The sequence below is a fragment of the Mustela lutreola genome, chromosome 14, assembly GCF_030435805.1.
Source record: "Mustela lutreola isolate mMusLut2 chromosome 14, mMusLut2.pri, whole genome shotgun sequence".
In the NCBI taxonomy this organism is placed as follows: domain Eukaryota; kingdom Metazoa; phylum Chordata; class Mammalia; order Carnivora; family Mustelidae; genus Mustela; species Mustela lutreola.
This window is the reverse complement of record NC_081303.1, coordinates 25,126,305-25,149,084: the sequence shown is the minus strand read 5'-3', so window position 1 is coordinate 25,149,084 and position 22,780 is coordinate 25,126,305. Positions and strand designations below refer to the sequence as shown.

General features: G+C 54.1%; 1 non-coding gene across 1 annotated transcript; it reads left to right on the top strand.

Moving 5' to 3' along the window:
* Positions 1 to 107, top strand: LOC131815450 (U6 spliceosomal RNA). The gene has a single exon (XR_009347752.1). It is a non-coding gene; the product is annotated as a U6 spliceosomal RNA (small nuclear RNA).
* The last annotated feature ends 22,673 nt before the right edge of the window (positions 108 to 22,780 follow it).

Genomic DNA, 22,780 nt, shown 5'->3' with positions numbered 1-22,780 from the left:
GTGCTTACTTTGGCAGCACATATACTAAAATTGGAATGATGCAGAGAAGATTAGCATGATCACTGAACAAGGATGACATGAAAAACTGGGAAGCATTCCATATTTTTAAAAAATGAAACAAAACAAAATTCTTGTCTTTTATATATTGTTCTTGTATTTGGATGCTTTACTAAATTGTTTATTCAAATTTTTTTGTGAAGTTTTTAGGATTTTTTAACATGTAAGTTCATGTTATCCAAAAAAAGAAAATTTTACTTCTTCCTTTTTCTTTTTTTTGTAGTCTCTTATTTCTTTGTGTTCCTTGTTTCTCTGGCTAGGACATCCAGTACTATGTCAAATGAGAGTAGTGAAAGTGGACACACTTGTCTTTTTTCTGATCTTTAAGCAGAAAACTTTCAAACTTTTTTTGACTGAATATGAGATTAGCTCTGGGCTTGCAATATGTGTTTTTTCTTTAATGGATTTTTAAAATTATTTTTAAAAATTTTTTATAAACATATAATGTGTTTTTATCCCTAGGGGTACAGGTCTGTGAATCACCACGTTTACACATTTCACAGCACTCACCATCACTCACCATAGCACCTGCCCTCCCCAATGTCCATACCCCACCATCCTCTCCCAACACACCTCCCCCCAGCAACCCTCAGTCTGTTTTGTGAGATTCGTTCTTTTATGGTTTGTCTCCCTCCCAATCCCATCTTCGTTTATTTTTCTTTTCATACGCCCGAAACCGCCTATGTTGCATCTCCACTTCATCATATCAGGGAGATCATATGATAGTTGTCTTTCTCAGATTGATTTATTTCGCCAAGCATAATACCCTCTAGTTCCATCCACGTCATCACAAATAGCAGGATTTCATTTCTTTTGATGGCTGCAGAGTATTCCATTGTACATATATACCACATCTTATTTATTGATTCATCTGCTGAAGGACATTTAGGTTCTTTCCATAGTTTAACTATTGTGGACATTGCTGCTATAAACATTTGGGTGCATGTGCCCCTTCAGAATGCCACGTTTGTATCTGTAGGGTATATACCCAGTACTACAAGCACTGGGTCATAGGGTAGTTCTATTTTCAGCTTTTTGAGGCACCTCCATGCTGTTTTCCATAGTGGTTGCACCAGCTTGCATTCCCACGTACAGTGTAGGAGGTTGCCCTTTCTCCACATCCTCGCCAGCATCTGTCATTGACTGACTTGTTCATTTTAGCCATTCTGAAAAGTGTGAGGTGGTATCTCATTCATTGATTTGTATTTCCCTGATGTCGAGTGATGTGGAGAATTTTTTCATGTGTCTTTTGGCCATTTGGATGTATTCTTTGCAGAAATGTCTCTTCATGTCCTCTGCCCATTTCTTCATTGGATTATTTGTTCTTAGGGTGTTGAGTTTGATAAGCTCTTTATAGATTTTGGATGCCGGCCCTTTATCTGGTATGTCATTTGCATATATCTTCTCCCAGATAACTTCTGATAGTCATCTTTTGGCTTTGTTAACTGTTTCCTTTGCTGTGCAAAAGCTTTTTGATCTGATGAAATCCCAATAGTTCATTCTTGCCCTTGCTTCCCTTGCCTTTGGCGATGTTCCTAGGAAGAAGTTGCTGCTGCTGAGGTCAAAGAGGTTGCTCCCTGTTCTCTCCTCAAGGATTTTGATGGATTCCTTTCTCACATTATGCTTCTTCATCCATTTCCAGTCTATTTTCATGTATGGTGTAAGGAAATGGTCCAATTTCATTTTTCTGCATGTGGCTGTTCAATTTTCCCAACACCATTTCATGAAGAGGCTGTCTTTTTTCCATTGGACATTCCTTCCTGCTTTGTTGACGATTAGTTGACCATAGAGTTGAGGGTGTATTTCTGGGCTCTCTATTCTGTTCCATTGATCTATGTCTGTTTTGGGGACAGTTCCCTACTATCTTGATGATGACAACTTTGTAATAGAGCTTGAGGTCTGGAATTGTGATGCCAACAACTTTGGCTTTCTTTTTCAATATTCCTCTGGCTATTCGAGGTATTTTCTGGTTCCATATATATTTTAGGATTATTTGTCCCATTTCTTTGAAAAGAATGGATGGGATTTTGATAGGGATTGCATTAAATGTATAGATTGCTTTAGGTAGCATAGATATTTTCACAATATTTGTTCTTCCAATACAGGAGCATGGAACATTTTCCCATTTCTTTGTGTCTTCTTCAATTTCTTTCATGAGTACTTTAGAGTTTTCTGAGTATAGATTCTTTGTCTCTTTGGTTAGGGTTTTTCCTAGGTATCTTAGGGTTTGGGGTGCAATTGTAAATGGGATTCACTCTTAATTTCTATTTCTTCAAGTCTTGTTGGTTTAAAAAAATGTAACCAACTTCTGTGCATTGATTTTATATCCTGACACTTTACAGAATTCCTATATAATTTATAGCAGATTTGGAGTGGAGTCCTTTACGTTTTCTACATACAGTATCATATCATCTGAAAACAGGGATAGTTTGACTTCTCTTTTGCCAATTTGGCAAAATTTGGATGCCTTTAATTTCTTTTTGTTGTCTGATTGCTGAGGCTAGGACTTCTATTACGATGTTGAATAGCAGTGGTGATAACAGACATCCCTGCCGTGTTCCTGACCTAAGCGGAAAAGTATTCAGTTTTTCTCCATTGAGAATGATATTTGCAGTGGGTTTTTCATAGATGGCTTTGATAATATTGATAATATGTGCCCTCTATCCCTACACTTTGAAGAGTTTTAATCAGGAAGGGATACTGCACTTTGTCAAATGCTTTTTCAGCATCTATGGAGAGTATCATATGATTCTTGTTCTTTTTTTTATTGATGTGTTGTATCACATTGATTGATTTGCAGATGTTGAACCAACCTTGTAGACCTGGAATAAATCCCACTTGGTCGTGGTGAATAATCCTTTTAATGTACTGTTGAATACTATTGGCTAGTATTTTGGTGAGAATTTTCGCATCTTTGTTCATCAAGGATATTGGTCTGTAGTTCTCTTTTTTGATGGGATCCTTGTCTGGTTTTGGGATCAAGGTGATGCTGGCCTCAGTAAAAAAGAGTTTGGAAGTTTTCCTTCCATTTCAATTTTTTTTTTGGAACAGTTTCATGAGAATAGGAATTAATTCTTCTTTAAATGTTTGGTAGAATTCCCCTGGGAAGCCATCTGGCCCGGGGCTTTTGTTTGTTTGGAGATTTTTGATGATTGTTTCAATCTCCGTACTGGTTATGGGTCTGTTCAGGTTTTCTATTTCTTCCAGGTTCAGTTGTGGTAGTTTATATGTCTCTAGGAATGTATCCAATTCTTCCAGATTGTTGAATTTGTGGGTGTAGAGTTTCTCATAGTATGTTCTTATACTTGTTTGTATTTCTTTGGTGTTGGTTGTGATCTCTCCTCTTTCATTCATGATTTTATTTACTTGGGTTCTTTCTCTTTTCTTTTTGATAAGTCTGGAAAGGGGTTTATCAATCTTATTAATGCTTTCAAATAACCAGCTCCTATTTTCGTTGATTTGTTCTATTGTTTCTTTTGTTGTTGTTGGTTTTTTGTGGTTTTTGTTTCATTGTTTATTTGTTCCTATTTCATTGATTTCTGCTCTGATCTTTATTATTCCTCTCTCCTTGTTGTTCTTTCTGCAAGTCATTTAGATGTAGGGTTATGTTGTGTATTTGAGATCTGAGAGAGAAGCGTGGTTGCACATGTCCTTTGCTGCGCTCCCCAGGAGCAAGACTGAGGAAGGCGCAGCACGCTGCCCCCAGAGAAGAGAATGAGCCTTTGGCCTTGTGGTCGGGAAACGCTCGGGAGCAGGATAGCCTGCCGTGGCAGGACCAGCAGTCCTGTGGCAAGACAAGTGTCACCCGCTCCCTGTGCAGAGATACGAAGCCTGGCTGGTAAGGAGACATGATGGGACGCCAAGGGCAAGGAGTCTGTAGAGAAGGCAGGCCTGTCCTGTGCCTCTGGTCCCAAGGGGACAGCATTTCCTTGACGACCTGTCCGTAGGTCATACTTAAGCTTGCTACCAGGCGCCATACCTAGAACTCGCTGAAACAGCTCCTTAGAGAAACTCGCAGACAGAAGCCATCTTCCTCCAAGATGTGACAGTTTTCGGTGGCAGGGGGTTTGCCGAGGAAAGAGTGGGGACAATCCCCCAACGCAGCCTACAGTGCACGGGCGGTGTGCAGGGATCCTGTCACCTCTCGTTTCCTGTGGGGAAAGCACTGGCCTAGTCCTCAGGTATGCATGAGTGCCAGAGTAAAAGACCAAGCATGCCTCCTTCGAGAGATGGTGGTGTGCATAGAGTACCATCCCAGCCTATGCATGTTACTGCATGGAAGTGGCTGTATCTGCTTAGTTCGGCCTGGAAGGGTGAACCCAGGACGCGAACATGGAGCCCAAGAAAGGAAGGCCCAAGAGGCACCAGCTCTCCCGCAGCTCTTCTTACCTGACGCGACTGAAGCCTTGCTGAGGAAGCAGCGGCGAAGTGCTTTTCCCACCAAGCCAAAGCCTCTGCGAAAGCACAGCATTCACTGAGAAATGTTCTGCGTGCTGCTGCTGCTTACCGGAGCCTAGTCTCTTGGTGGGATAAACCCGCATACAGCGAAAGCCTCTTTGCTTGGGCATCTCCCCTGGGAAAGCACAGCATTCGTTGGGATATCAGAGTTGGGCTTGGGGATGCTGCTGCTGCTTGCCTGAGCTAGTCTCGGCATCATGGTGGAAGATACCTGCATGGAACGAAACACTCTTTGCCGTAGCATCCCTTCTGCCTGAGAGAGAAGCATGGTCGCAAACGTCTGTCACTGCGCTCCCCAGGAGCAAGTGGGGGGAAGGCGCAGTCGCCGCCCCCGGGGAAGAGAAGGAACCGTTGGCCTGGTGACGGGAAAGACTAGGGAACCAGGGTGGCCTGCCGTGGCACGAACAGCAGGCCGGTGGCAAGACAATTGTCACCCGCTCCCTGTGCGGAGAGATGGAAGCCTGGCTGCTAAGGAGACATGAGGGGACGACTAGGGCTGGGGCACATGCTCTACTCTGAGGAAGGAGTCTGGGCAGAAGGCAGGCCTGTCCTCTGCCTCTGGTCCCAAGGGGACAGCATCTCCTTGGCCACCTGTCCCAAGGGCAGACTTGGGATTGCCACCAGGTGTCATACCCGGAACTCGCGGAAACAACCCCATGGAGAAACGGGCAGTCAGATGCCAACTTCCACCAAGATGTTGCAGCGTTGTGGATGGCAGGGGGTGTGCCAGGGATGGAGTGGAGACACTCCATCACAGTTCCCCATCGCAGTGCACGGGCCGTGTGCAGGGATCCTTTAGCCTCCTCTCTCCTGTGGTGAAGGCAATGGCCTAGACCCTGAGTCTGTCTGAGTGCCGGAGCAAAAGGCAAAGCCTTACCTACGCAGGTGATGGTAATAGCAATACAGTGCCATGCTAGGCCACGCACGCTGCTGCAGGGTTGTGATTGTGTCTGCTTAGTTCGGCTTACAAGGTGAACCCCGGACGCGAACATGGAGCCAGGGAAAGCAAGCCCAAAGGCATCGGCTATCCCGCGGCTCTTCTTCGTGTCGCGACAGAGCGAACGACCAAAGCCTTGCTGAGGAAGCAGCAGCGAAGTGCGGTTCACGCCAAGCTGAAAACCTCTGCGAAAGCATAGCAGTCGCTGGGAAATCAGAGTCGGTTCTGTGGGCTGCTGTTGCTGCTTGCTTTAGCCTAGAATTCGCAGCACGAAGGGAGAAACCCGCATAGAGCGAAAGCCTCTTTGCCGGGGCATCCTGTCTCGGAAAGCACAGCATGTTGCCTGCTGCTTGCCGGAGCTAGTCTCCACAGCACGTTGTAATAAACCCGCATGGAGCGAAATCCTCTTTGCCTGGGCATCCCCTCTACCTGAGAGAGAAGCGCGGTGGCGCCTGTGGAAAGAGCCTGAAGGAAAGGAACACGTCTGTCACTGCAGAGCGACGGAAGCTTGGCTGCTAAGGAGACACGAGGGGGAAGATTAGGGCAGGGGAAAGGGCTCCACTGTGAGGAAGGAGTCTGGGCAGCAAGCCTGCCTGCCCTGAGCATTTGGGCCCAAGGAGACAGCAGTTCCTTGGCCACCTGTCCCTCGTGGAGACTTGGGCTTGCCAACAAGCGCCTACACTGAACTCGAGAAACAGCTCCGAGAAAGAATGGCCATCAGGTGCCATCTTCCTCCAGGATGTGGAAGCCTGGAGGAGGCACGGGGTTTAAGGGGAAGGAGTGGGGAGAGTCCCCCAAAGCTCCCTATTCGGTGCGCCGTTGGTGTGCAGGGATCTTGTCACCTCTCCTTTCCTGTGTGGAAAGCACTGGCCTAGTCCGCGAGTCTGCCTTAGCGCCAGAGTAAAAGACCAAGCGATGCATACACTGGGAGATGGTTGTGTGCATGGAGTGCCATCCTAGGCTACGCACGCTACTGCACGGTTGTGGCTGTGTCTGCTTAGTTCGGCCTGGCAGGGTGAAACCAGGATGCGAACATGGAGACCGGGAAAGCAAGGGCCAAGAGGCACCAGCTCACCCGCAGCTCTTACCTGACGCGACTGAAGCCTTGCTGAGGAAGCAGTGGCGAAGTGCTTTTCGCACCAAGCCAACGCCTCTGAGAAAGCACAGCATTCGCTGAGAAATGTTCTGCGGGCTGCAGCTGCTTGCCTGAGCCCAGTCTCTTGGTGGGAGAAACCCGCATACAGCGAAAGACTCTTGGAATGGGCATCTCCCCTGGGAAAGCACATCATTCGTTGAGATACCAGAGTTGGGCTTGGGGATGCTGCTGCTACTTGCCTGAGCTAGTCTCTGCAGCAAGGTGGAAGATACCCGCATTGAGCGAAATACTCTTTGCCGGTGCATCCCCTCTGGGAAAGCACAGCATTCTTTGGGAAATCAGAGTCTGGTCTTTAGCATGCTGCCTGCAGCTTACCGGAGCTAGTCTACACAGCACGGTGTAATAAACACGCATGGAGCGAAGTGCTCTTTGCCTGGGCATCCCCTCTGCCTGAGAGAGAAACGCGGTGGCGCCTGTGGAAAGAGCCTGAAGGAAAGGAACATGTCTGTCACTGTAGAGCGACGGAAGCTTGGCTGCTAAGGAGACACGAGGGGGAAGATTAAGGCAGGGGAAAGGGCTCCACTGTGAGGAAGGAGTCTGGGCAGCAAGCATGCCTGTCCTGAGCATTTGGGCCCAAGGAGACAGCAGTTCCTTGGCCACCTGTCCCTCGTGGAGACTTGGGCTTCCCAACAGGCGCCTACACTGAACTCATGAAACAACTCCCAGAAAGAACTGGACATCAGACGTCGTCTTCCTCCGGGTTGTGGAAGCTTGGAGGAGGCACGGGGTTTAAGGGGAAGTAGTGGAGAGAGTCCCCCAAAGCTCCCTATTCGGTGTACGGGCTGTGTGCAGGGATCCTGTCACCTCTCCTTTCCTGTGTGGAAAGCACTGGCCTAGTCCGCGAGTCTGCCTTAGCGCCAGAGTAAAAGACCAAGCGATGCATACACTGGGAGATGGTTGTGTGCATGGAGTGCCATCCTTGGCTACGCACGCTACCCCACGGTGGTGGCTGTGTCCGCTTAGTTCGGACTGGCAGGGTGAACCCAGGGAGCGAACATGGAGCCTGGGAAAGCAAGGGCCAAGAGGCACCATCTCACCCGAAGCTCTTCTTCCGTGACGCGACTGAAGCCTTGCTGAGGAAGCATCGGCGAAGTGCTTTTCCCACCAAGCCAAAGCCTCTGCGAAAGCACAGCATTCACTGAGAAATGTTCTGCGTGCTGCAGCTGCTTGCCTGAGCCCATACTCTTGGTGGGATAAACCCGCATACAGCGAAAGCCTCTTTGCTTGGGCATCTCCCCTGGGAAAGCACAGCATTCGTTGGGATATCAGAGTTGGGCTTGGGGATGCTGCTGCTGCTTGCCTGAGCTAGTCTCGGCATCACGGTGGAAGATACCTGCATGGAACGAAACACTCTTTGCCGTAGCATCCCTTCTGCCTGAGAGAGAAGCATGGTCGCAAACGTCTGTCACCGCGCTCCCCAGGAGCAAGTGGGGGGAAGGCGCAGTCGCCGCCCCCGGGGAAGAGAAGGAACCGTTGGCCTGGTGACGGGAAAGACTAGGGAACCAGGGTGGCCTGCCGTGGCACGAACAGCAGGCCGGTGGCAAGACAAGTGTCACCCGCTCCCTGTGCGGAGAGATGGAAGCCTGGCTGCTAAGGAGACATGAGGGGACGACTAGGGCTGGGGCGCATGCTCTACTCTGAGGAAGGAGTCTGGGCAGAAGGCAGGCCTGTCCTCTGCCTCTGGTCCCAAGGGGACAGCATCTCCTTGGCCACCTGTCCCAAGGGCAGACTTGGGCTTGCCACCAGGTGTCATACCCGGAACTCGCGGAAACAACCCCATGGAGAAACGGGCAGTCAGATGCCAACTTCCACCAAGATGTTGCAGCGTTGTGGATGGCAGGGGGTGTGCCAGGGATGGAGTGGAGACACTCCATCACAGTTCCCCATCGCAGTGCACGGGCCGTGTGCAGGGATCCTTTCGCCTCCTCTCTCCTGTGGTGAAGGCAATGGCCTGGACCCTGAGTCTGTCTGAGTGCCGGAGCAAAAGGCAAAGCCTTACCTACGCAGGTGATGGTAATAGCAATACAGTGCCATGCTAGGCCACGCACGCTGCTGCAGGGTTGTGATTGTGTCTGCTTAGTTCGGCTTACAAGGTGAACCCCGGGCGCGAACATGGAGCCAGGGAAAGCAGGCCCAAGAGGCACCTGCTATCCCGCGGCTCTTCTTCGTGTCGCGACAGAGCGAACGACCAAAGCCTTGCTGAGGAAGCAGCAGCGAAGTGCGGTTCGCGCCAAGCTGAAAACCTCTGCGAAAGCATAGCAGTCGCTGGGAAATCAGAGTCGGTTCTGTGGGCTGCTGTTGCTGCTTGCTTTAGCCTAGAATTCGCAGCACGAAGGGAGAAACCCGCATAGAGCGAAAGCCTCTTTGCCGGGGCATCCTGTCTCGGAAAGCACAGCATGTTGCCTGCTGCTTGCCGGAGCTAGTCTCCACAGCACGTTGTAATAAACCCGCATGGAGCGAAATCCTCTTTGCCTGGGCATCCCCTCTACCTGAGAGAGAAGCGCGGTGGCGCCTGTGGAAAGAGCCTGAAGGAAAGAGACACGTCTGTCACTGCAGAGCGACGGAAGCCTGGCTGCTAAGGACACAGGAGGGGGAAGATTAGGGCAGGGGAAAGGGCTCCACTCTGAGGAAGGAGTCTGGGCAGCAAGCATGCCTGCCCTGAGCATTTGGGCCCAAGGAGACAGCAGTTCCTTGGCCACCTGTCCCTGTTGGAGACTTGGGCTTGCCAACAAGCGCCTACACTGAACTCGAGAAACAACTCCGAGAAAGAATGGCCATCAGGTGCCATCTTCCTCCAGGATGTGGAAGCCTGGAGGAGGCAACGGGGTTTAAGGGGAAGGAGTGGGTAGAGTCCCCCAAAGCTCCCTATACGGTGCGCGGGTGGTGGGCAGGGATCTTGTCACCTCTCCTTTCCTGTGTGGAAAGCACTGGCCTAGTCCGCGAGTCTGCCTTAGCGCCAGAGTAAAAGACCAAGCGATGCATACACTGGGAGATGGTTGTGTGCATGGAGTGCCATCCTAGGCTACGCACGCTACTGCACGGTTGTGGCTGTGTCTGCTTAGTTCGGCCTGGCAGGGTGAAACCAGGATGCGAACATGGAGACCGGGAAAGCAAGGGCCAAGAGGCACCAGCTCACCCGCAGCTCTTCTGACCTGACGCGACTGAAGCCTTGCTGAGGAAGCAGTGGCGAAGTGCTTTTCGCACCAAGCCAACGCCTCTGAGAAAGCACAGCATTCGCTGAGAAATGTTCTGCGGGCTGCAGCTGCTTGCCTGAGCCCAGTCTCTTGGTGGGAGAAACCCGCATACATCGAAAGCCTCTTGGAATGGGCATCTCCCCTGGGAAAGCACATCATTCGTTGAGATACCAGAGTTGGGCTTGGGGATGCTGCTGCTACTTGCCTGAGCTAGTCTCTGCAGCAAGGTGGAAGATACCCGCATTGAGCGAAATACTCTTTGCCGGTGCATCCCCTCTGGGAAAGCACAGCATTCTTTGGGAAATCAGAGTCTGGTCTTTAGCATGCTGCCTGCTGCTTACCGGAGCTAGTCTCCACAGCACGGTGTAATAAACACGCATGGAGCGAAATGCTCTTTGCCTGGGCATCCCCTCTGCCTGAGAGAGAAGCGCGGTGGCGCCTGTGGAAAGAGCCTGAAGGAAAGGAACACGTCTGTCACTGCAGAGCGACGGAAGCTTGGCTGCTAAGGAGACACGAGGGGGAAGATTAGGGCAGGGGAAAGGGCTCCACTGTGAGGAAGGAGTCTGGGCAGCAAGCATGCCTGCCCTGAGCATTTGGGCCCAAGGAGACAGCAGTTCCTTGGCCACCTGTCCCTCGTGGAGACTTGGGCTTCCCAACAGGCGCCTACACTGAACTCATGAAACAACTCCCAGAAAGAACTGGACATCAGACGCCGTCTTCCTCCAGCATGTGGAAGCTTGGAGGAGGCACGGGGTTTAAGGGGAAGTAGTGGAGAGAGTCCCCCAAAGCTCCCTATTCGGTGTACGGGCTGTGTGCAGGGATCCTGTCACCTCTCCTTTCCTGTGTGGAAAGCACTGGCCTAGTCCGCGAGTCTGCCTTAGCGCCAGAGTAAAAGACCAAGCGATGCATACACTGGGAGATGGTTGTGTGCATGGAGTGCCATCCTTGGCTACGCACGCTACCCCACGGTGGTGGCTGTGTCCGCTTAGTTCGGACTGGCAGGGTGAACCCAGGGAGCGAACATGGAGCCTGGGAAAGCAAGGGCCAAGAGGCACCATCTCACCCGAAGCTCTTCTTCCGTGACGCGACTGAAGCCTTGCTGAGGAAGCATCGGCGAAGTCCTTTTCCCACCAAGCCAAAGCCTCTGCGAAAGCACAGCATTCACTGAGAAATGTTCTGCGTGCTGCAGCTGCTTGCCTGAGCCCAGTCTCTTGGTGGGATAAACCCGCATACAGCGAAAGCCTCTTTGCTTGGGATTCTCCCCTGGGAAAGCACAGCATTCGTTGGGATATCAGAGTTGGGCTTGGGGATGCTGCTGCTGCTTGCCTGAGCTAGTCTCGGCATCACGGTGGAAGATACCTGCATGGAACGAAACACTCTTTGCCGTAGCATCCCTTCTGCCTGAGAGAGAAGCATGGTCGCAAACGTCTGTCACCGCGCTCCCCAGGAGCAAGTGGGGGGAAGGCGCAGTCGCCGCCCCCGGGGAAGAGAAGGAACCGTTGGCCTGGTGACGGGAAAGACTAGGGAACCAGGGTGGCCTGCCGTGGCACGAACAGCAGGCCGGTGGCAAGACAAGTGTCACCCGCTCCCTGTGCGGAGAGATGGAAGCCTGGCTGCTAAGGAGACATGAGGGGACGACTAGGGCTGGGGCGCATGCTCTACTCTGAGGAAGGAGTCTGGGCAGAAGGCAGGCCTGTCCTCTGCCTCTGGTCCCAAGGGGACAGCATCTCCTTGGCCACCTGTCCCAAGGGCAGACTTGGGCTTGCCACCAGGTGTCATACCCGGAACTCGCGGAAACAACCCCATGGAGAAACGGGCAGTCAGATGCCAACTTCCACCAAGATGTTGCAGCGTTGTGGATGGCAGGGGGTGTGCCAGGGATGGAGTGGAGACACTCCATCACAGTTCCCCATCGCAGTGCACGGGCCGTGTGCAGGGATCCTTTCGCCTCCTCTCTCCTGTGGTGAAGGCAATGGCCTGGACCCTGAGTCTGTCTGAGTGCCGGAGCAAAAGGCAAAGCCTTACCTACGCAGGTGATGGTAATAGCAATACAGTGCCATGCTAGGCCACGCACGCTGCTGCAGGGTTGTGATTGTGTCTGCTTAGTTCGGCTTACAAGGTGAACCCCGGGCGCGAACATGGAGCCAGGGAAAGCAGGCCCAAGAGGCACCTGCTATCCCGCGGCTCTTCTTCGTGTCGCGACAGAGCGAACGACCAAAGCCTTGCTGAGGAAGCAGCAGCGAAGTGCGGTTCGCGCCAAGCTGAAAACCTCTGCGAAAGCATAGCAGTCGCTGGGAAATCAGAGTCGGTTCTGTGGGCTGCTGTTGCTGCTTGCTTTAGCCTAGAATTCGCAGCACGAAGGGAGAAACCCGCATAGAGCGAAAGCCTCTTTGCCGGGGCATCCTGTCTCGGAAAGCACAGCATGTTGCCTGCTGCTTGCCGGAGCTAGTCTCCACAGCACGTTGTAATAAACCCGCATGGAGCGAAATCCTCTTTGCCTGGGCATCCCCTCTACCTGAGAGAGAAGCGCGGTGGCGCCTGTGGAAAGAGCCTGAAGGAAAGAGACACGTCTGTCACTGCAGAGCGACGGAAGCCTGGCTGCTAAGGACACAGGAGGGGGAAGATTAGGGCAGGGGAAAGGGCTCCACTGTGAGGAAGGAGTCTGGGCAGCAAGCATGCCTGCCCTGAGCATTTGGGCCCAAGGAGACAGCAGTTCCTTGGCCACCTGTCCCTGTTGGAGACTTGGGCTTGCCAACAAGCGCCTACACTGAACTCGAGAAACAACTCCGAGAAAGAATGGCCATCAGGTGCCATCTTCCTCCAGGATGTGGAAGCCTGGAGGAGGCAACGGGGTTTAAGGGGAAGGAGTGGGTAGAGTCCCCCAAAGCTCCCTATACGGTGCGCGGGTGGTGGGCAGGGATCTTGTCACCTCTCCTTTCCTGTGTGGAAAGCACTGGCCTAGTCCGCGAGTCTGCCTTAGCGCCAGAGTAAAAGACCAAGCGATGCATACACTGGGAGATGGTTGTGTGCATGGAGTGCCATCCTAGGCTACGCACGCTACTGCACGGTTGTGGCTGTGTCTGCTTAGTTCGGCCTGGCAGGGTGAAACCAGGATGCGAACATGGAGACCGGGAAAGCAAGGGCCAAGAGGCACCAGCTCACCCGCAGCTCTTCTGACCTGACGCGACTGAAGCCTTGCTGAGGAAGCAGTGGCAAAGTGCTTTTCGCACCAAGCCAACGCCTCTGAGAAAGCACAGCATTCGCTGAGAAATGTTCTGCGGGCTGCAGCTGCTTGCCTGAGCCCAGTCTCTTGGTGGGAGAAACCCGCATACATCGAAAGCCTCTTGGAATGGGCATCTCCCCTGGGAAAGCACATCATTCGTTGAGATACCAGAGTTGGGCTTGGGGATGCTGCTGCTACTTGCCTGAGCTAGTCTCTGCAGCAAGGTGGAAGATACCCGCATTGAGCGAAATACTCTTTGCCGGTGCATCCCCTCTGGGAAAGCACAGCATTCTTTGGGAAATCAGAGTCTGGTCTTTAGCATGCTGCCTGCTGCTTACCGGAGCTAGTCTCCACAGCACGGTGTAATAAACACGCATGGAGCGAAATGCTCTTTGCCTGGGCATCCCCTCTGCCTGAGAGAGAAGCGCGGTGGCGCCTGTGGAAAGAGCCTGAAGGAAAGGAACACGTCTGTCACTGCAGAGCGACGGAAGCATGGCTGCTAAGGAGACACGAGGGGGAAGATTAGGGCAGGGGAAAGGGCTCCACTGTGAGGAAGGAGTCTGGGCAGCAAGCATGCCTGCCCTGAGCATTTGGGCCCAAGGAGACAGCAGTTCCTTGGCCACCTGTCCCTCGTGGAGACTTGGGCTTCCCAACAGGCGCCTACACTGAACTCATGAAACAACTCCCAGAAAGAACTGGACATCAGACGCCGTCTTCCTCCAGCATGTGGAAGCTTGGAGGAGGCACGGGGTTTAAGGGGAAGTAGTGGAGAGAGTCCCCCAAAGCTCCCTATTCGGTGTACGGGCTGTGTGCAGGGATCCTGTCACCTCTCCTTTCCTGTGTGGAAAGCACTGGCCTAGTCCGCGAGTCTGCCTTAGCGCCAGAGTAAAAGACCAAGCGATGCATACACTGGGAGATGGTTGTGTGCATGGAGTGCCATCCTTGGCTACGCACGCTACCCCACGGTGGTGGCTGTGTCCGCTTAGTTCGGACTGGCAGGGTGAACCCAGGGAGCGAACATGGAGCCCGGGAACGCAAGGGCCAAGAGGCACCATCTCACCCGCAGCTCTTCTTCCGTGACGCGACTGAAGCCTTGCTGAGGAAGCAGCGGCGAAGTGCTTTTCCCACCAAGCCAAAGCCTCTGCGAAAGCACAGCATTCACTGAGAAATGTTCTGCGTGCTGCTGCTGCTTACCGGAGCCTAGTCTCTTGGTGGGATAAACCCGCATACAGCGAAAGCCTCTTTGCTTGGGCATCTCCCCTGGGAAAGCACAGCATTCGTTGGGATATCAGAGTTGGGCTTGGGGATGCTGCTGCTGCTTGCCTGAGCTAGTCTCCGCATCACGGTGGAAGATACCTGCATGGAACGAAACACTCTTTGCCGTAGCATCCCTTCTGCCTGAGAGAGAAGCATGGTCGCAAACGTCTGTCACCGCGCTCCCCAGGAGCAAGTGGGGGGAAGGCGCAGTCGCCGCCCCCGGGGAAGAGAAGGAACCGTTGGCCTGGTGACGGGAAAGACTAGGGAACCAGGGTGGCCTGCCGTGGCACGAACAGCAGGCCGGTGGCAAGACAAGTGTCACCCGCTCCCTGTGCGGAGAGATGGAAGCCTGGCTGCTAAGGAGACATGAGGGGACGACTAGGGCTGGGGCGCATGCTCTACTCTGAGGAAGGAGTCTGGGCAGAAGGCAGGCCTGTCCTCTGCCTCTGGTCCCAAGTGGACAGCATCTCCTTGGCCACCTGGCCCAAGGGCAGACTTGGGCTTGCCACCAGGTGTCATAACCGGAACTCGCGGAAACAACCCCATGGAGAAACGGGCAGTCAGATGCCAGCTTCCACCAAGATGTTGCAGCGTTGTGGATGGCAGGGGGTGTGCCAGGGATGGAGTGGAGACACTCCATCACAGTTCCCCATCGCAGTGCAGGAGCCGTGTGCAGGGATCCTTTCGCCTCCTCTCTCCTGTGGTGAAGGCAATGGCCTGGACCCTGAGTCTGTCTGAGTGCCGGAGCAAAAGGCAAAGCCTTACCTACGCAGGTGATGGTAATAGCAATACAGTGCCATGCTAGGCCACGCACGCTGCTGCAGGGTTGTGATTGTGTCTGCTTAGTTCGGCTTACAAGGTGAACCCCGGGCGCGAACATGGAGCCAGGGAAAGCAGGCCCAAGAGGCACCTGCTATCCCGCGGCTCTTCTTCGTGTTGCAACAGAGCGAACGACCAAAGCCTTGCTGAGGAAGCAGAAGCGAAGTGCGGTTCGCGCCAAGCTGAATACCTCTGCGAAAGCATAGCAGTCGCTGGGAAATCAGAGTCGGTTCTGTGGGCTGCTGTTGCTGCTTGCTTTAGCCTAGAATTCGCAGCACGAAGGGAAAAACCCCCATAGAGCGAAAGCCTCTTTGCCGGGGCATCCTGTCTCGGAAAGCACAGCATGTTGCCTGCTGCTTGCCGGAGCTAGTCTCCACAGCACGTTGTAATAAACCCGCATGGAGCGAAATCCTCTTTGCCTGGGCATCCCCTCTACCTGAGAGAGAAGCGCGGTGGCGCCTGTGGAAAGAGCCTGAAGGAAAGAGACACGTCTGTCACAGCAGAGCGACGGAAGCCTGGCTGCTAAGGACACAGGAGGGGGAAGATTAGGGCAGGGGAAAGGGCTCCACTCTGAGGAAGGAGTCTGGGCAGCAAGCATGCCTGCCCTGAGCATTTGGGCCCAAGGAGACAGCAGTTCCTTGGCCACCTGTCCCTGTTGGAGACTTTGGCTTGCCAACAAGCTCCTACACTGAACTCGAGAAACAACTCCGAGAAAGAATGGCCATCAGGTGCCATCTTCCTCCAGGATGTGGAAGCCTGGAGGAGGCAACGGGTTTTAAGGGGAAGGAGTGGGTAGAGTCCCCCAAAGCTCCCTATACGGTGCGCGGGTGGTGGGCAGGGATCTTGTCACCTCTCCTTTCCTGTGTGGAAAGCACTGGCCTAGTCCGCGAGTCTGCCTTAGCGCCAGAGTAAAAGACCAAGCGATGCATACACTGGGAGATGGTTGTGTGCATGGAGTGCCATCGTAGGCTACGCACGCTACTGCACGTTTGTGGCTGTGTCTGCTTAGTTCGGCCTGGCAGGGTGAAACCAGGATGCGAACATGGAGACCGGGAAAGCAAGGGCCAAGAGGCACCAGCTCACCCGCAGCTCTTCTTACCTGACGCGAGTGAAGCCTTGCTGAGGAAGCAGTGGCGAAGTGCTTTTCGCACCAAGCCAACGCCTCTGAGAAAGCACAGCATTCGCTGAGATATGTTCTGCGGGCTGCAGCTGCTTGCCTGAGCCCAGTCTCTTGGTGGGAGAAACCCGCATACAGCGAAAGCCTCTTGGAATGGGCATCTCCCCTGGGAAAGCACATCTTTCGTTGAGATACCAGAGTTGGGCTTAGGGATGCTGCTGCTACTTGCCTGAGCTAGTCTCTGCAGCAAGGTGGAAGATACCCGCATTGAGCGAAATACTCTTTGCCGGTGCATCCCCTCTGGGAAAGCACAGTTTTCTTTGGGAAATCAGAGTCTGGTCTTTAGCATGCTGCCTGCTGCTTACCGGAGCTAGTCCCCACAGCACGGTGAAATAAACCCGCATGGAGCCAAATCCTCTTTGCCTGTGCATCCCCTCTACCTGAGAGAGAAGCGCGGTGGACCCTTGGAAAGAGCCTGAAGGAAAGGGACACGTCTGTCACTGCAGAGCGACGGAAGCCTTGCTGCTAAGGACACTGGAGGGGGAAGATTAGGGCAGGGGAAAGGGCTCCACTCTGAGGAAGGAGTCTGGGCAGCAAGCATGCCTGCCCTGAGCATTTGGGCCCAAGGAGACAGCAGTTCCTTGGCCACCTGTCCCTGTTGGAGACTTGGGCTTGCCAACAAGCGCCTACACTGAACTCGAGAAACAACTCCGAGAAAGAATGGCCATCAGGTGCCATCTTCCTCCAGGATGTGGAAGCCTGGAGGAGGCAACGGGGTTTAAGGGGAAGGAGTGGGGAGAGTCCCCCAAAGCTCCCTATACGGTGCGCAGGTGGTGGGCAGGGATCTTGTCACCTCTCCTTTCCTGTGTGGAAAGCACTGGCCTAGTCCGCGAGTCTGCCTTAGCGCCAGAGTAAAAGACCAAGCGATGCATACACTGGGAGATGGTTGTGTGCATGGAGTGCCATCCTAGGCTACGCACGCTACTGCACGGTTGTGGCTGTGTCTGCTTAGTTCGGCCTGGCAGGGTGAAACCAGGATGCGAACATGGAGACCGGGAAAGCAAGGGCCAAGAGGCACCAGCTCACCCGCAGCTCTTCTTACCTGACGCGACTGAAGCCTTGCTGAGGAAGCAGTGGCGAAGTGCTTTTCGCACCAAGCCAACGCCTCTGAGAAAGCACAGCATTCGCTGAGAAATGTTCTGCGGGCTGCAGCTGCTTGCCTGAGCCCAGTCTCTTGGTGGGAGAAACCCGCATACAGCGAAAGCCTCTTGGAATGGGCATCTCCCCTGGGAAAGCACATCATTCGTTGAGATACCAGAGTTGGGCTTGGGGATGCTGCTGCTACTTGCCTGAGCTAGTCTCTGCAGCAAGGTGGAAGATACCCGCATTGAGCGAAATACTCTTTGCCGGTGCATCCCCTCTGGGAAAGCACAGCATTCTTTGGGAAATCAGAGTCTGGTCTTTAGCATGCTGCCTGCTGCTTACCGGAGCTAGTCTCCACAGCACGGTGTAATAAACACGCATGGAGCGAAATGCTCTTTGCCTGGGCATCCCCTCTGCCTGAGAGAGAAGCGCGGTGGCGCCTGTGGAAAGAGCCTGAAGGAAAGGAACACGTCTGTCACTGCAGAGCGACGGAAGCTTGGCTGCTAAGGAGACACGAGGGGGAAGATTAGGGCAGGGGAAAGGGCTCCACTGTGAGGAAGGAGTCTGGGCAGCAAGCATGCCTGCCCTGAGCATTTGGGCCCAAGGAGACAGCAGTTCCTTGGCCACCTGTCCCTCGTGGAGACTTGGGCTTCCCAACAGGCGCCTACACTGAACTCATGAAACAACTCCCAGAAAGAACTGGACATCAGACGCCGTCTTCCTCCAGCATGTGGAAGTTTGGAGGAGGCACGTGGTTTAAGGGGAAGTAGTGGAGAGAGTCCCCCAAAGCTCCCTATTCGGTGTACGGGCTGTGTGCAGGGATCCTGTCACCTCTCCTTTCCTGTGTGGAAAGCACTGGCCTAGTCCGCGAGACTGCCTTAGCGCCAGAGTAAAAGACCAAGCGATGCATACACTGGGAGATGGTTGTGTGCATGGAGTGCCATCCTTGGCTACGCACGCTACCCCACGGTGGTGGCTGTGTCCGCTTAGTTCGGACTGGCAGGGTGAACCCAGGGAGCGAACATGGAGCCCGGGAACGCAAGGGCCAAGAGGCACCATCTCACCCGCAGCTCTTCTTCCGTGACGCGACTGAAGCCTTGCTGAGGAAGCAGCGGCGAAGTGCTTTTCCCACCAAGCCAAAGCCTCTGCGAAAGCACAGCATTCACTGAGAAATGTTCTGCGTGCTGCTGCTGCTTACCGGAGCCTAGTCTCTTGGTGGGATAAACCCGCATACAGCGAAAGCCTCTTTGCTTGGGCATCTCCCCTGGGAAAGCACAGCATTCGTTGGGATATCAGAGTTGGGCTTGGGGATGCTGCTGCTGCTTGCCTGAGCTAGTCTCGGAATCACGGTGGAAGATACCTGCAGGGAACGAAACACTCTTTGCCGTAGCATCCCTTCTGCCTGAGAGAGAAGCATGGTCGCAAACGTCTGTCACCGCGCTCCCCAGGAGCAAGTGGGGGGAAGGCGCAGTCGCCGCCCCCGGGAAAGAGAAGGAACCGTTGGCCTGATGACGGGAAAGACTAGGGAACCAGGGTGGCCTGCCGTGGCACGAACAGCAGGCCAGTGGCAAGACAATTGTCACCCGCTCCCTGTGCGGAGAGATGGAAGCCTGGCTGCTAAGGAGACATGAGGGGACGACTAGGGCTGGGGCGCATGCTCTACTCTGAGGAAGGAGTCTGGGCAGAAGGCAGGCCTGTCCTCTGCCTCTGGTCCCAAGGGGACAGCATCTCCTTGGCCACCTGTCCCAAGGGCAGACTTGGGCTTGCCACCAGGTGTCATACCCGGAACTCGCGGAAACAACCCCATGGAGAAACGGGCAGTCAGATGCCAACTTCCACCAAGATGTTGCAGCGTTGTGGATGGCAGGGGGTGTGCCAGGGATGGAGTGGAGACACTCCATCACAGTTCCCCATCACAATGCACGGGCCGTGTGCAGGGATCCTTTCGCCTCCTCTCTCCTGTGGTGAAGGCAATGGCCTAGACCCTGAGTCTGTCTGAGTGCCGGAGCAAAATGCAAAGCCTTACTTACGCAGGTGATGGTAATAGCAATACAGTGCCATGCTAGGCCACGCACGCTGCTGCAGGGTTGTGATTGTGTCTGCTTAGTTCGGCTTACAAGGTGAACCCCGGGCGCGAACATGGAGCCAGGGAAAGCAGGCCCAAGAGGCACCTGCTATCCCGCGGCTCTTCTTCGTGTCGCGACAGAGCGAACGACCAAAGCCTTGCTGAGGAAGCAGCAGCGAAGTGCGGTTCGCGCCAAGCTGAAAACCTCTGCGAAAGCATAGCAGTTGCTGGGAAATCAGAGTCGTTTCTGTGGGCTGCTGTTGCTGCTTGCTTTAGCCTAGAATTCGCAGCACGAAGGGAGAAACCCGCATAGAGCGAAAGCCTCTTTGCCGGGGCATCCTGTCTCGGAAAGCACAGCATGTTGCCTGCTGCTTGCCGGAGCTAGTCTCCACAGCACGTTGTAATAAACCCGCATGGAGCGAAATCCTCTTTGCCTGGGCATCCCCTCTACCTGAGAGAGAAGCGCGGTGGCACCTGTGGAAAGAGCCTGAAGGAAAGGAACACGTCTGTCACTGCAGAGCGACGGAAGCTTGGCTGCTAAGGAGACACGAGGTTGAAGATTAGGGCAGGGGAAAGGGCTCCACTGTGAGGAAGGAGTCTGGGCAGCAAGCATGCCTGCCCTGAGCATTTGGGCCCAAGGAGACAGCAGTTCCTTGGCCACCTGTCCCTCGTGGAGACTTGGGCTTGCCAACAAGCGCCTACACTGAACTCGAGAAACAGCTCCGAGAAAGAATGGCCATCAGGTGCCATCTTCCTCCAGGATGTGGAAGCCTGGAGGAGGCACGGGGTTTAAGGGGAAGGAGTGGGGAGAGTCCCCCAAAGCTCCCTATTCGGTGCGCCGTTGGTGTGCAGGGATCTTGTCACCTCTCCTTTCCTGTGTGGAAAGCACTGGCCTAGTCCGCGAGTCTGCCTTAGCGCCAGAGTAAAAGACCAAGCGATGCATACACTGGGAGATGGTTGTGTGCATGGAGTGCCATCCTAGGCTACGCACGCTACTGCACGGTTGTGGCTGTGTCTGCTTAGTTCGGCCTGGTAGGGTGAAACCAGGATGCGAACATGGAGACCGGGAAAGCAAGGGCCAAGAGGCACCAGCTCACCCGCAGCTCTTACCTGACGCGACTGAAGCCTTGCTGAGGAAGCAGTGGCGAAGTGCTTTTCGCACCAAGCCAACGCCTCTGAGAAAGCACAGCATTCGCTGAGAAATGTTCTGCGGGCTGCAGCTGCTTGCCTGAGCCCAGTCTCTTGGTGGGAGAAACCCGCATACAGCGGAAGACTCTTGGAATGGGCATCTCCCCTGGGAAAGCACATCATTCGTTGAGATACCAGAGTTGGGCTTGGGGATGCTGCTGCTACTTGCCTGAGCTAGTCTCTGCAGCAAGGTGGAAGATACCCGCATTGAGCGAAATACTCTTTGCCGGTGCATCCCCTCTGGGAAAGCACAGCATTCTTTGGGAAATCAGAGTCTGGTCTTTAGCATGCTGCCTGCAGCTTACCGGAGCTAGTCTACACAGCACGGTGTAATAAACACGCATGGAGCGAAGTGCTCTTTGCCTGGGCATCCCCTCTGCCTGAGAGAGAAACGCGGTGGCGCCTGTGGAAAGAGCCTGAAGGAAAGGAACATGTCTGTCACTGTAGAGCGACGGAAGCTTGGCTGCTAAGGAGACACGAGGGGGAAGATTAAGGCAGGGGAAAGGGCTCCACTGTGAGGAAGGAGTCTGGGCAGCAAGCATGCCTGTCCTGAGCATTTGGGCCCAAGGAGACAGCAGTTCCTTGGCCACCTGTCCCTCGTGGAGACTTGGGCTTCCCAACAGGCGCCTACACTGAACTCATGAAACAACTCCCAGAAAGAACTGGACATCAGACGTCGTCTTCCTCCAGCATGTGGAAGCTTGGAGGAGGCACGGGGTTTAAGGGGAAGTAGTGGAGAGAGTCCCCCAAAGCTCCCTATTCGGTGTACGGGCTGTGTGCAGGGATCCTGTCACCTCTCCTTTCCTGTGTGGAAAGCACTGGCCTAGTCCGCGAGTCTGCCTTAGCGCCAGAGTAAAAGACCAAGCGATGCATACACTGGGAGATGGTTGTGTGCATGGAGTGCCATCCTTGGCTACGCACGCTACCCCACGGTGGTGGCTGTGTCCGCTTAGTTCGGACTGGCAGGGTGAACCCAGGGAGCGAACATGGAGCCTGGGAAAGCAAGGGCCAAGAGGCACCATCTCACCCGAAGCTCTTCTTCCGTGACGCGACTGAAGCCTTGCTGAGGAAGCATCGGCGAAGTCCTTTTCCCACCAAGCCAAAGCCTCTGCGAAAGCACAGCATTCACTGAGAAATGTTCTGCGTGCTGCAGCTGCTTGCCTGAGCCCAGTCTCTTGGTGGGATAAACCCGCATACAGCGAAAGCCTCTTTGCTTGGGATTCTCCCCTGGGAAAGCACAGCATTCGTTGGGATATCAGAGTTGGGCTTGGGGATGCTGCTGCTGCTTGCCTGAGCTAGTCTCGGCATCACGGTGGAAGATACCTGCATGGAACGAAACACTCTTTGCCGTAGCATCCCTTCTGCCTGAGAGAGAAGCATGGTCGCAAACGTCTGTCACCGCGCTCCCCAGGAGCAAGTGGGGGGAAGGCGCAGTCGCCGCCCCCGGGGAAGAGAAGGAACCGTTGGCCTGGTGACGGGAAAGACTAGGGAACCAGGGTGGCCTGCCGTGGCACGAACAGCAGGCCGGTGGCAAGACAAGTGTCACCCGCTCCCTGTGCGGAGAGATGGAAGCCTGGCTGCTAAGGAGACATGAGGGGACGACTAGGGCTGGGGCGCATGCTCTACTCTGAGGAAGGAGTCTGGGCAGAAGGCAGGCCTGTCCTCTGCCTCTGGTCCCAAGGGGACAGCATCTCCTTGGCCACCTGTCCCAAGGGCAGACTTGGGCTTGCCACCAGGTGTCATACCCGGAACTCGCGGAAACAACCCCATGGAGAAACGGGCAGTCAGATGCCAACTTCCACCAAGATGTTGCAGCGTTGTGGATGGCAGGGGGTGTGCCAGGGATGGAGTGGAGACACTCCATCACAGTTCCCCATCGCAGTGCACGGGCCGTGTGCAGGGATCCTTTCGCCTCCTCTCTCCTGTGGTGAAGGCAATGGCCTGGACCCTGAGTCTGTCTGAGTGCCGGAGCAAAAGGCAAAGCCTTACCTACGCAGGTGATGGTAATAGCAATACAGTGCCATGCTAGGCCACGCACGCTGCTGCAGGGTTGTGATTGTGTCTGCTTAGTTCGGCTTACAAGGTGAACCCCGGGCGCGAACATGGAGCCAGGGAAAGCAGGCCCAAGAGGCACCTGCTATCCCGCGGCTCTTCTTCGTGTCGCGA